General features: G+C 47.9%; 1 protein-coding gene across 4 annotated transcripts in view; it reads left to right on the forward strand.

The window, feature by feature from the left end:
* Positions 1 to 12,196, forward strand: part of DNAJC5B (DnaJ heat shock protein family (Hsp40) member C5 beta) — a 346,166-nt gene that overhangs the window by 333,118 nt on the left and 852 nt on the right. The window lies entirely within an intron of this gene.

Raw genomic sequence — 12,196 nt, forward strand, 5'->3', positions numbered from 1 at the left:
TGGGGGGCTTTTGCATTGTTAGATTGTTTCTTATCAGGGCTATCAGACGCAGTCTCTGGGTTAATGTTGGGATACCCTGAACCCAAAACTATTGAGGAAGCAATCTCTCTGGCAGTACGGGTGGATCGTCGATTACGATATCAAAAACAAACCCGTGGTAAAGATCGGAGTAGATATGTCACTTATGCCACTCCTACACCCGCCTCACCGCCACCTGAGCCAATTCAGATTGGTCACTCCAAATTAACTCGTTCAGAGAGGAATCGTAGAAAAACTGACCAGCTTTGTCTATACTGTGCAGAGGAGGGTCATGTAGTGCGAGATTGTCCCAAGAAGTCGGGAAACGCTGCCGCCTAGGTGTAGTCAGAGGTAATACCCTAGGCTTTACCTCTACATAATGATCGTTTGTTACTCCCTTGTTCGGTCACATGGGAGGGTCAGACTGCTTCTACGGAAGCTTTTATTGATTCTGGTTCAGCAGCTAACTTTATCGACTATGAGTTTGCAAAAAGATTGGGGATACCCATGCTTCCTTTGAATCAACCAATCTTGGTCACTGCGGTAGATGACTCTCCTCTGCAGAGTAAACGCCCCTTGTCCCAGACTCCGAATGTGTATCTCAAGGTGGGGGTGTTTTATGGGGAGAGTCTGCAATTTCTGGTCTTGCATATGGCCACCTCTACCGTCATCCTTGGCATGCCCTGGTTACAAATCCACTCACCTCAGATAGACTGGGTTACGGGTCAGCTAACGAGCTGGTCGTCCCACTGTAATCATCATTGTTTAGCAAAAGTAACCCTGGGTAAAACCAACATTCAGGTTGAAGGTGTACCTAGACAATACACAGAATTTGCTGATGTCTTTTGCCCAAAGTCAGCAGACAAGCTTCCCCCTCATCGTGCCTTTGATTGTCCTATCGATTTAAGATCTGGTTGTATGCCACCCAGGGGTCATCTTTATAACCTATCTGGGCCGGAGAAACTGTCTATGCAGGAATATATCAGGGAAAACTTGGCAAAAGGGTTCATCCGTTCCTCTCGGTCACCAGCAGGGGCAGGGTTTTTTTTTTGTGAAGAAAAAAAGACGGAAGTCTCCGCCCCTGTATTGATTAGAGGACTGAATAAAATCACTGTGAAAAATCGCTACCCTTTACCATTGATTGACGATCTATTCACACAGGTGACCAACGCCAAGATTTTTTCTAAGCTAGATCTCAGGGGTGCATACAATCTGGTCCGCATCAGAGATGGCGACGAATGGAAGACGGCCTTTAACACACCCGATGGGCATTACGAGTACCTGGTGATGCCCTTCGGGTTGTGCAATGCACCGGCCGTCTTCCAGGAGTTAATTAATGAGGTGTTCAGGGAAGTGTTGGGAAAGTTTGTTCTGGTTTACTTGGACGATATACTGATCTTCTCGTCCAACCTCTCAGAGCATCGCAAGCATGTCAGATGGGTATTGGAGAGGTTGCGACAGAATCAGCTGTATGCCAAGCTTGAGAAATGCCTCTTTGAGGTAGAGTCGGTAGCCTTTTTAGGTTACATCATCTCCACTTCTGGTCTCTCGATGGACCCAGGGAAGGTTTCTGCTGTCCTGGACTGGCCTCAGCCCGTGGGGCTGAAGGCACTCCAGAGGTTCCTGGGGTTTGCCAATTACTACAGAAGGTTTATTAAGGGGTACTCTACCATCATCTCTTTCCTCACCAGTCTCACCAAGAAAGGGGCCGATACTCATCATTGGTCACCTGAGGCTCATACGGCCTTCTCGACTTTAAAGAAGCTGTTCTGTTCTGCCCCAATACTGAGTCATGTTGACGTCGCCTTCCCCTTCATTGTGGAGGTTGATACCTCAGAGGTGGGGGTAGGAGCAGTATTATCACAGAGGTCAGGATTGCAGGGCAAGCTGCATCCCTGCGCTTACTTTTCTTGCAGGTTTTCACCTGCCGAGAAAAATTATGACATCGGCAATCGGGAGCTCCTAGCCATCAAATTAGCTTTTGAGGAATGGCGACACTGGCTGGAGGGTGCAGAACATGTTATCACGATTTACACAGACTACAAGAATTTGGAGTATATCGAGGGGGCTAAGAGACTTAGCCCTCGCCAGGCCAGGTGGTCTGTTTTTTGCTACATTTAGAATTATAATCACGTATACTCCCGGAAGTAAGAATATCAAGGCCGATGCGCTCTCTAGGTGTTTTGAGCCCGAGTCAGTGCAGCCTGCTGCCCCTGAGACTATTCTGCCTCCTAAGGTAGTCCTGGCAGCCACTGAGACTTGGAGAGATTGGTCAGCCACTTTGAGTCCCTATCAACAGGATGTTCCAGAGGGGGTCATGTTTGTGCCACTGCCCTTTCGGTTACAAATTCTGCAGTTTTTTCACTCTCACAAGAATGGAGCCACCAGAACTCAGGATCTACTGGCTAGATGTGCCTGGTTAGTGTCTGACTGCAAGGAATTTGTAAGGGAGTGCACGATCTGTGCGAGGAGTAAACCCTCTCGTCAGGCCCCCATGGGCACGTTACAGTCTTTGCCAGTCCCCAATGAACCTTGGACTCATATTTCCATGGATTTTGTGGGTGAACTCCCTCGGTCTGAAGGCAAGTCGGTCATTTGGGTGGTAGTAGATCGTTTCAGTAAGATGGCACACTTTGTCCCTCTGAAAGGACTCCCCTCGGCCCAGGAATTGGCTGATCTCTTCATCCAGCACATCTTCCGGTTGGATGGCATTCCGGAAAATGTAGTGTCAGATCGGGGAGTCCAATTCGTTTCAAAATTTTGGAGGGCCTTTTGCCATCAATTAGACATGGAACTCGCATTTTCATCAGGCTACCACCCTCAGACCAACGGCCAGACCGAGAGAGTGAACCAATCCCTGGAACAGTTTCTCAGGTGCTATGTTGCTAATGTGCAAACTGATTCTGTAAAGTTTTTGCCATTTGCAGAGTTTGCGCACAACAATCTGAAGAGCTCTTCTTCTGGGTATTTCCCTTTTCAAGTGGTGTCAGGTAGATCACCTAAGTTTTCTCCTTTGCCAGTCACATCGACTCCTTTTCCAGCCCTGGAAGACTGGCAGAGGGCCTTGAAAGAGATTTGGGGAATGGTTAAGAGGAACCTAGGGAAAGCTTTCCAAACCCAGAAGAAGCAGGCAGACAAACATCGGTCTGTAGAGTGGAAATTCTCCCCTGGAGATCTGGTGTGGGTGTCCACTCGTCATTTGGCCTTGAAACAATTGTCACCCAAGTTAGGCCCTAAATTCATAGGACCATTTCCAGTGGCCAAGAAGATTAATAATGTCACACATGCTGTCGATCTTCCAACCAGCATGAAAGGTGTGAGATCGTTCCATGTGTCCCTGTTGAAACCAGCTGTACAGGTAGACTCCTCCCCCCCCCCCCCCCCCCCCCCTGTGTTGGTGGATGACCAACCAGAGTATGAGATTGAAAAGATTCTGGATTCTCGCCTGGTGCAGAATTCTGTGCAGTATCTGGTCCACTGGAAAGGATATGGCATAGAGGAGAGATCTTGGGTGCCAGATTGCCGCATGCATGCGGAAGATTTGAAGAAAGAGTTCCATGATTTGCATCCTGGAAAGCCTGGTGGAAAGTGTCCGGAGTCCACTCCTCGGGGGGGGGGGGGGGGGGGGGGTACTGTGATGAATAGCGGAAAAGCCGCCGCGTGTGCTGGCAGTAAGGCGGCTGTTTCCGCGTCTGATGCGGCGGTTTGTCCACGTCAGCATGCGGCTAGGTTATCTGAACCTAATAGTGCACATGGGAAGAATGGTGTGGGGGCCGCCGCATGTGCTGACGGTGAGGCGGCGGATTCCGCGTCCAGTGCGGCAGTTACCCCGCAGCAACATGTGTCTGGGTTGTCTGGACCTAGTAGTGCACACAGATGGAGAGCTATGCGCGCGCGCGCTGCTAGACAGGCTCTTTATACCAATAGGAGGAAGATCAGCTGATCAGAGCGGTCAGCTGATTCCGGCTCACTCAGGGATTGGTTGATGGGAGCTGGGCGGCGCTGGGGAGCGCTTTACTATATAAATCTCCTGCTGTGCAGTTGCTGGTTCTCTGGCATTGCGAATGCTTATGTGTTAGCACTCAGACCTTAGTCAGATCGTTCAGTGTGGTGGAACCAGGAGGACCTGGGAATCCACACTTAGCCAGTTACTGTATATTATCTGTGTTATTCTCTAGTATAGTTCCAGGGTGTTGAGATCACGGCCCTCACACCCCCAGACTAGGAATACTGTATATCATTTGTGTTATTCTCTAGTATAGTTCCAGGGTGTTGAGATCACGGCCCTCACACCCCAGACTAGGGATACTGTATATCATCTGTGTATTCTCTAGCATAGTTCCAGGGTGTTGAGATCAAGGCCCTCACACCTCAGACTAGAACTTGTTCTGATATCTGTTATGACGTATTGCTTTCCTGACCACTCCTTTGATAACTGATTCGGTACCTTGCCATTCTGATTTCCTGTTGCCAAACCCGGCTTGTCTTGGATACCGAATCAGCTTACTGTCTTTGTACTTTATCTGTCAGTGTGTTGCCGACCCGGCCTGCCCGACCTTTCTGGCTGTCACCCACTCCTTGGGTGCTCAGCCTCCCGGCAGGGGCCCCCTGCCTCTTAGAGGGGGCACTGCTGCTATCCAGTCCAAGACTCCTTTCCCTGAAGTCTTTGTCTGCAGTAGAGTCTGTCTCTACTTATTGGACCACTTACTACCACAGTGGTCCAATTTCTACTGTTGCACCAAACACTCACACGCTTCAGGTGTCCAGAGGTTAGCAATATATCTGATTATCGGTGATACTGCAGATCATCAATAATCGGTTATATATCTGTATTCTTGGTGATGCTGCAGATCGCCAATAATCAGATTCTCTCTGTGTGCTGACACCAATCGTTACACACATCAGGTGACACTGCTGTCCAATTGGACTGTAGGTTGTCACCAGTGGCGTAGCATTGGGGATAGCAGCCATAGCGTCGCTACGGGGCCCCGCGGCAGCGCTATGTCACAGGGGGCCCGCAGCTGCCTGCGAGAACTTTTTTTTGTTTTTAGTTTTTGCCTTTTTTTTTTTTTTTCCGCCGGCCGTCTGGTCGGGCGGGGCCCCCCTCCCTCACCTTGGCGCCCCCCCCCCCCGCACCTCACCTGGGGTCCCCCCTACTTCAATCAGCGGCGAGAGTGTGACAGTGGCATATACAGGAAGCTCCAGCGGTGTAATCAGCCGCTAGAGGTTCAGCTGCCTCTGGGCTACGGTGTCCCCACTGTATTGCTGCTCGCGTGCAATACAGTGGGGACACAGTAGCCCGGAGGCAGCTGAACCTCTAGCGGCTGATTACCCCGCCGGAGCTTCCTGTATATGCCACACTCTCGCCGCTGATGGAAGGAGGGGGGACCCCAGGTGAGGCAGGGGTGATAGGAGTCGGGATCCTACCCCACTTACTACACGGCTACCTAACTGCCCACTATCTAACTGCCCACCCGGCTACCTAACTGCCCACCCTCCCACTCAGCTACCTAACTGCCCACTACCTAACTGGCCACCCTCCCACCCGGCTACCTAACTGCCCACTACCTAACTGCCCACCACCTAACTGGCCACTCTCCCACCCGGCTACCTAACTGCCCACTATCTAACTGCCCACCCTCCCACCCGGCTACCTAACTGCCCACTACCTAACTGGCCACCCTCCCACCCGGCTACCTAACTGCCCACTACCTAATTGGCCACCCTCCCACCCAGCTACCTAAATGCCCACTATCTAACTGGCCACCCGGCTACCTCACTGACCACCCTCCCACCCGGCTACCTAATTGCCCACTACCTAACTGCCCACCCTTCCACCCGGCTACCTAACTGCCCACCCTCCCATCCGGCTACCTAACTGCCCACTACCTAACTGGCCACCCGGCTACCTAACTGGCCACCCTCCCACCCGGCTACCTAACTGCCCACTACCTAACTGGCCACCCTCCCACCCGGCTACCTAACTGCCCACTACCTAACTGGCCACCCTCCCACCCGGCTACCTAATTGGCCACCCTCCCACCCGTTTACCTAATTGCCCACCCTTGCCCACCCTCCCACCCGGCTACCTAACTGCCCACTCTCCCACCCAGCAACCTAGCTGCCCACTACCTAACTGTCCACCCTCCCACCTGGCTACCTAACTGCCCACCCAGCTACCTACCTGCCCACCCTGCCACCCAGCTACCTAACTGCCCACCCTGCCACCCGGCTACCTAACTCCCCACCCGGCTACCTATCTGCCTAGCCTCCCACCCAGCTACCTAACTGCCTACCCAGTGCAGTGCCGCCTGCACCGCAAATAGTGTACCAGCCTGCCCAACCACCCTCCCTCCAGGTAATTAATGTTAGCCCACTATAGACCTAACTACATATACTGTATTTTGTGGGGAAATCTGGCGACAATCTGATTGCATTTTGTGGGGAAATTTGCCGCCAATCTGATTGCAATTTGTGGGGAAATCTGCCAACAATCTGGTTGCATTTTGTGGGGAAATTTGCCGCCAATCTGGTTGCATCTTGTTGGGAAATCTGCCGACAATCTGGTTGCATATTGTAGGGAAATCTGCCAACAATCTGGTTGCATATTGTAGGGAAATCTGCCAAAAATCTGGTTGCATTTTGTGGAGAAATCTGCCGACAATCTGGTTGCATATTGTGGGGAAATCTGACGACAATCTGGTTGCATTTTTGGGGAAATCTGCCGACAATCTGGTTGCATATTGTGGGGAAATCTGCCGACAATCTGGTTGCATATTGTGGGGAATCCTGCCGACAATCTGGTTGCATATTGTGGGGAAATCTGCCGACAATCTGGTTGCATATTGTGTGGAAATCTGCCGACAATCTGGTTGCATATTGTGTGGAAATCTGCCGATAATCTGGTTGCATTTTGTTGGGAAATCTGCCGACAATCTGGTTGCATTTTGTTGGGAAATCTGCCGACAATCTGGTTGCATTTTGTTGGGAAATCTGCCGACAATCTGGTTGCATATTGTGGGGAAATCAGATTTCCCCACAAAATGTTTGGGTGGGAGGGCCGAGGTCTGTGGGGTTGGAAGGTCGTGGGGGTGGGGGGGGGGGGTGGGGTTAAGGCCCATAATAATTTTTTGCTATGGGGCCCAGTCATTTCTAGCTACGCCCCTGGTTGTCACCTTGGTATGCTTAACTGTCTGGCCCGCCAAGTCTTCTACATAATTTGATGTACACTCCGGCCCCCCAGCAGTCTGAAGTATGTTGACCCGGCCCTTGACCCAAAACGTTTGGGGACCCCTGTCCTGGAGCAAAATCCCAGGAACTGACCTACTGTATAACACACAATACTGTCTCCTTTGGAAGATAAGTATACAGTATTATTAATAGGTCCCTATCCAATTCATTTATTTCTCTCAACTTTTCTCCCAGGAGATCATTTTTCACCTTGTTTAAAAATAGCTTTTCAGCACTTAGCAATTGAAAGTCAAAAATACTAAAAAGTAGGTAATATCAAACTTATTTTAAGTATTTTCTTGCATGCTGGGAGCTTTAAAAAGGTATCTTATTAGCATAAGTAAATTTTACTAATAAGGTTTGAAAATATCTCCTAGGTTAAAAGTTAATGGGACATAGTTTTCTTTGGGCCTGACGTACTATATTGCAGTAAAGTTTTACTGCACGTTACCATAGCAAAAAACAAGTTAACCCAGTAATGCCCGCCGTGCTAAAGGGTTAACGTGCGGTGCTCCCCAAGCGTTAATAATGACACTCCCTGCGCATGGCAACTTTATAAATATAAAAAATATATAAAACTATATCATGCATCAGAGCCTTTGTGTGCTGATCTGCACCTAATTGGTCTTAAAGTTTCAAGTTCCTCTGCCATTCTTAATATAGTGAGCCCGTTACTGTGACTTTCATGTAACAGATGCAATGTTATGAAACAGCCAAATTCCTTGCAGGTTTTTATGAAATGTGGCTAGTGTAATGAAGTCATCTACATGTGTCACGGACACTCATGCCTGCCAGTTTTTTTGGCAAGATTGTTTTTTTCATAGGTCAAAACAAAAGTCTCCAGGAGAGAAATTAAAACTTAATGAAGATGGTCATCCAAAGGGAAGTTGCAAAGTATGAGCAAGATGGTGGTGACTGGGCTATTGGGAAAAGTAATCATTTATTAAAGTAAAATTCAGGCCTTCCATAGTAGGAATGTCTTACAGGCATGCGAGGCTTTTTACAGTGCTTGGAATTTACTTTTAACTAACTTTGTACAGGTGAAACTTGAAAAATTAGAATATCGTGCAAAAGTCCATTTATTTCAGTGATTTAACTTAAGAGGTGAAACTAATAAATGAAATAGACTCAGAACATTCAAAGCGAAATATTTCAAGCCTTTATTTGTTAGAATTTTGATAATTATGGCTTAAAGTTTATGAAAACCCCAAAATCAAAATCTCAGACCATTAGAATATTCAGCCTCTAATCTGCTAATTACGGTAGTCCAAAACACCTGCAGGCTAGAGGACAAGAGGGTCTCCTAGGAGGAGCAAAGGTTCTTGGTGGGATGGTATCTGGAGATCAGTGAGGAAATGTAAGGAGGTGACAACTTATAAAGAGCTTTGTATGATAGGATGAGGAGTTTTAACTGGTTCTTTTGCGTAATAGGTGGCCAGTAGAGAGATTAGCTTAGAGGGGCAGCATCAGATGTGGAGGAGGAGAGGAAGGAGATGGACAGCAGAGTTCAGTAGGGACTGAAGAGGTGCCAGTCTGGTTTTTGGTAGACTGAAGGGTGTTATAGTAGTCAACATGGGATATGATTAGAGCATGTACAAGCATTTTAGCAGCCTCTTGTGACAGGAAGCAAAGAGGTTTCAAGAGTGGAACACCTTACTCATAGGTGGGTGCATAACCTGGGGTGCTATGTCAAGTCACCCAATCTTCAATCACCAGCATGTAGAGTCATTTTGAGAGGCGGTTACCATGACCTTGAGATTATACTGTGGCGTACTCCTCTCTGTTATTGCCTGAGGAAGCGGCATTATACCTGCGAAAAGCGTTGCATTGTATTTTGGAGTATATAAATAAACCTTTCTGTGTGAAAATCAACAGTATCATGTCTGCTTCTGGGAGGTGAGTCCACCGCTACCTCCCGAAGAATTTTAAAGTTTTTAAATACATTTTATTCTTTTGGTGCCTCTTTTCTCTTTACTATACCAGTATCCACCCCTGGTGGAGGGGTCGTACCCCCTTTTCTTCTTCTGACCTACATAGAGCGACATCTTAATCCTGAGTGAGGACAGGTCTAATCTCCTCACCTGCCTGTACAGTGGTTGCCTATACGGTAACTCTGACTTATGAGTATATCAATTATATACTTCTCATTTACCCATTTACTTTACATACTACACTATATTGGGCTCTCAGTGTTCACCTCTTTTACTTAGCATGTAGAGCCATGTAGAGCCAGGTTAGCACACCAATCATATAAATGCTGTATTCTGTTTTATTGCATCCTCAGCACAAGCTTTTTCATAAAGTGTAGACAAACAATTTCACCATAATGTGCAGTCAATATATAACAGGAAGGGACAAAGTCTGGAAAAGTTTTTTCAGATGTAAGTCATCCCAAAAGACCTGGGGCTCCTTGGGGCACCAAGGAAAAAAGGTAGAGTGCGGCGCATGAAGTGCGCCACGTTGGAAAATGGGCGTGGCCATCATGTGGGTGCTGGGAAAATGGGCATGGCCATGATGTGGGCGTACTCAACTGTAAAGTAACAGTGTAACTCCAAAGGGCCCCGAGTTTTTTCCCAAAACACAGTTAGGCAAATTGACCCTAAAGATAATTAGACTTTCCCCCCCAAAAACACACATATAATAAAGCAATAACTCCACAAAAAACACACAACAATGCAGCATTTCCTCCATGATGTGGTGGTTTCACATCATGGATGTGCAGATGATAAATCTGCAGAAACTGTGTGATACTATCATGTCTATATGACCAAAATCTGAGGAATAGCATGCAGAATAAAGGCAGTTCTAAAAAGCAAAAAGGGGTCCTACTCAGTACTAGCAAGACATAACTAATAAAACAAACACTACGCCACATAAAAACTGCAGAAACCATTACCCTAGATTTCAAATGCGGAAACCATTACTCAAAATGTCAAATGCAGAAACGATTACCTCAAATGTCAAATGCAGAAACAATTACCACACATGTGAAATACTGAAACGTTTACCCCAAATGTCAAATGTGGGGCGGGAGAAACACTGGTGGAGGTGAGTGGGAAACGCTACTGCGGTGGGTGGGAAAATGCTAGTGGGGTGGGAGGGAGGAAGGTATAAATGCTGGGTGCTGGTTGGGTGGGAGAGAGGAAGGTATAAATGCTGGGTGCTGGTGAGGTACGTGGGAGGAAGGGATAAACACTGAGTGATGGTGGGGTGGGTGGAAGGTATAGATGCTGGGTGCTGGTGGGACAGGAGAAACGTTGGTGGGAAGTGCTGGTGGGTTGGGAGAGTTGGAAATGCTAGTGGGGTGGGAGAGAAGGAAACACTGGTGGGGTGAGAAAGAAGGAAACACTGGTGGGGTTGGAGAGTAGTAAATGCTGGTGGGAGTGGGCGGGGAACGCTGGTGGGGTAGGAGAGTAGGAAACACTGGTGGGGTGGGAGAGTAGGAAACGCTGGTGGGGTGGGAGAGTAGGAAACGCTGGTGGGGTGGGAGAGTAAGAAACGCTGGTGGGGTGGGAGAGTAGGAAACGCTGGTTGTGTGGGAGGGTAGGCCACACACAGTGGATCATATGACAGAGATGATCACTAGCACCAATGCCACTTCTAGTTCATGCAGCCTTGGACAGCCAATAGCAATAGGGACTAAATGCAGTGTCACAGCATTTAATAGATGCATAGCCCAGAGTGGTGCAGGGAAAAATTACTGTTTCATATTTACCAATTACAGTGCTTCCACTGCTTGTGTCCTTTGCTATCTCCCGTTGGGGCTGGCGTGGCATCACAACGTTGACAAGCAGTGGATACAGATGCAAGGGAAGCCATGCGGAAAGCAAGGCAGGTGGTAGATGTGGAAGGACTGCCCTTGTCATAACATGAATATAAAACATACTCATTTTTCCTTGTGCTACTCAGTACAGGGATGCTCCCCCATGGCAGCAGATACAGCTAGATACTCACCGAACTCCATCAGATGTTAGACCACCAGATCCACGCTGTCTCCTCTGTAATGCCTCTCACAAAATCAGGAAGTTGTGGGAGTGGCAGAGGAGACAGTGTGAACCTGGCGCTCTAGCATCTGATGGAGACCGGTGAGTATCTAGCTGCATCTGCCACCGCTGGGAAACACAGTGAATGGAGGGGGGCCCCCAAAAAAGGGAGAGAGGATAGAAGTGTGTTTCCCTGCGCCGGAAACACAATACAGGCCCATTCACCACGTCTTCTTATGCTCCAGGCACTGGCTCCGGAGTTTTGATCTTTTCTCCTCATCAGCTCCAGCGGCACTGCAAGCCATTCAAACACCGCTGGGGTGGATCGGAATAGGATCAGCATGGTCGCATCAGAATTGAGGTGACAGGGTGAAGGGGCAGAACGGCTTGTTGCTATGGCACCACCATGATGGGCACAACGTGCCCCGAGGTTCGGGCACAGTGGGTGGAGATCCGGAGCACTAGCCCTGGATCTTCAGCCTGAACGACGCGCCTCATGGAAGTCATAACATACTAAAGTGGGCAAGCACCATCAAAAAAATCAACATAAATGTGGGGTAAGACCACCAAGGTCAATTAACATAAATTAAATAATCAAGCCTTGCTAATAGTACAGAGTGTGCAGAATGGTGGAAAACAAACTACAAACAATAAAAGAAAAGACCACCGAGAACCGCACCAAACTGATAAGGCCAAAATATAAATCACATCTTTATTTGAAAAGTTCATAAAAACACTTAAAAACAAACATATTTGGAGGTAGGGCACAAATATCAATATTATATCAAATAATCACAATCTTAACAGGGCCCTGTTAAGATTGTGATTATTTGATATAATATTGATATATGTGCCCTACCTCCCTCCAGATATGTTTGATTTTAAGTGTTTTTATGAACTTTTCAAATAAAGATGTGATTTATATTTTGGCCTTACCAGTTTGGCGCGGTTCTTGGTGGTCTTTT

This window comes from Hyperolius riggenbachi, chromosome 5 (assembly GCF_040937935.1).
Source record: "Hyperolius riggenbachi isolate aHypRig1 chromosome 5, aHypRig1.pri, whole genome shotgun sequence".
Taxonomy (NCBI): domain Eukaryota; kingdom Metazoa; phylum Chordata; class Amphibia; order Anura; family Hyperoliidae; genus Hyperolius; species Hyperolius riggenbachi.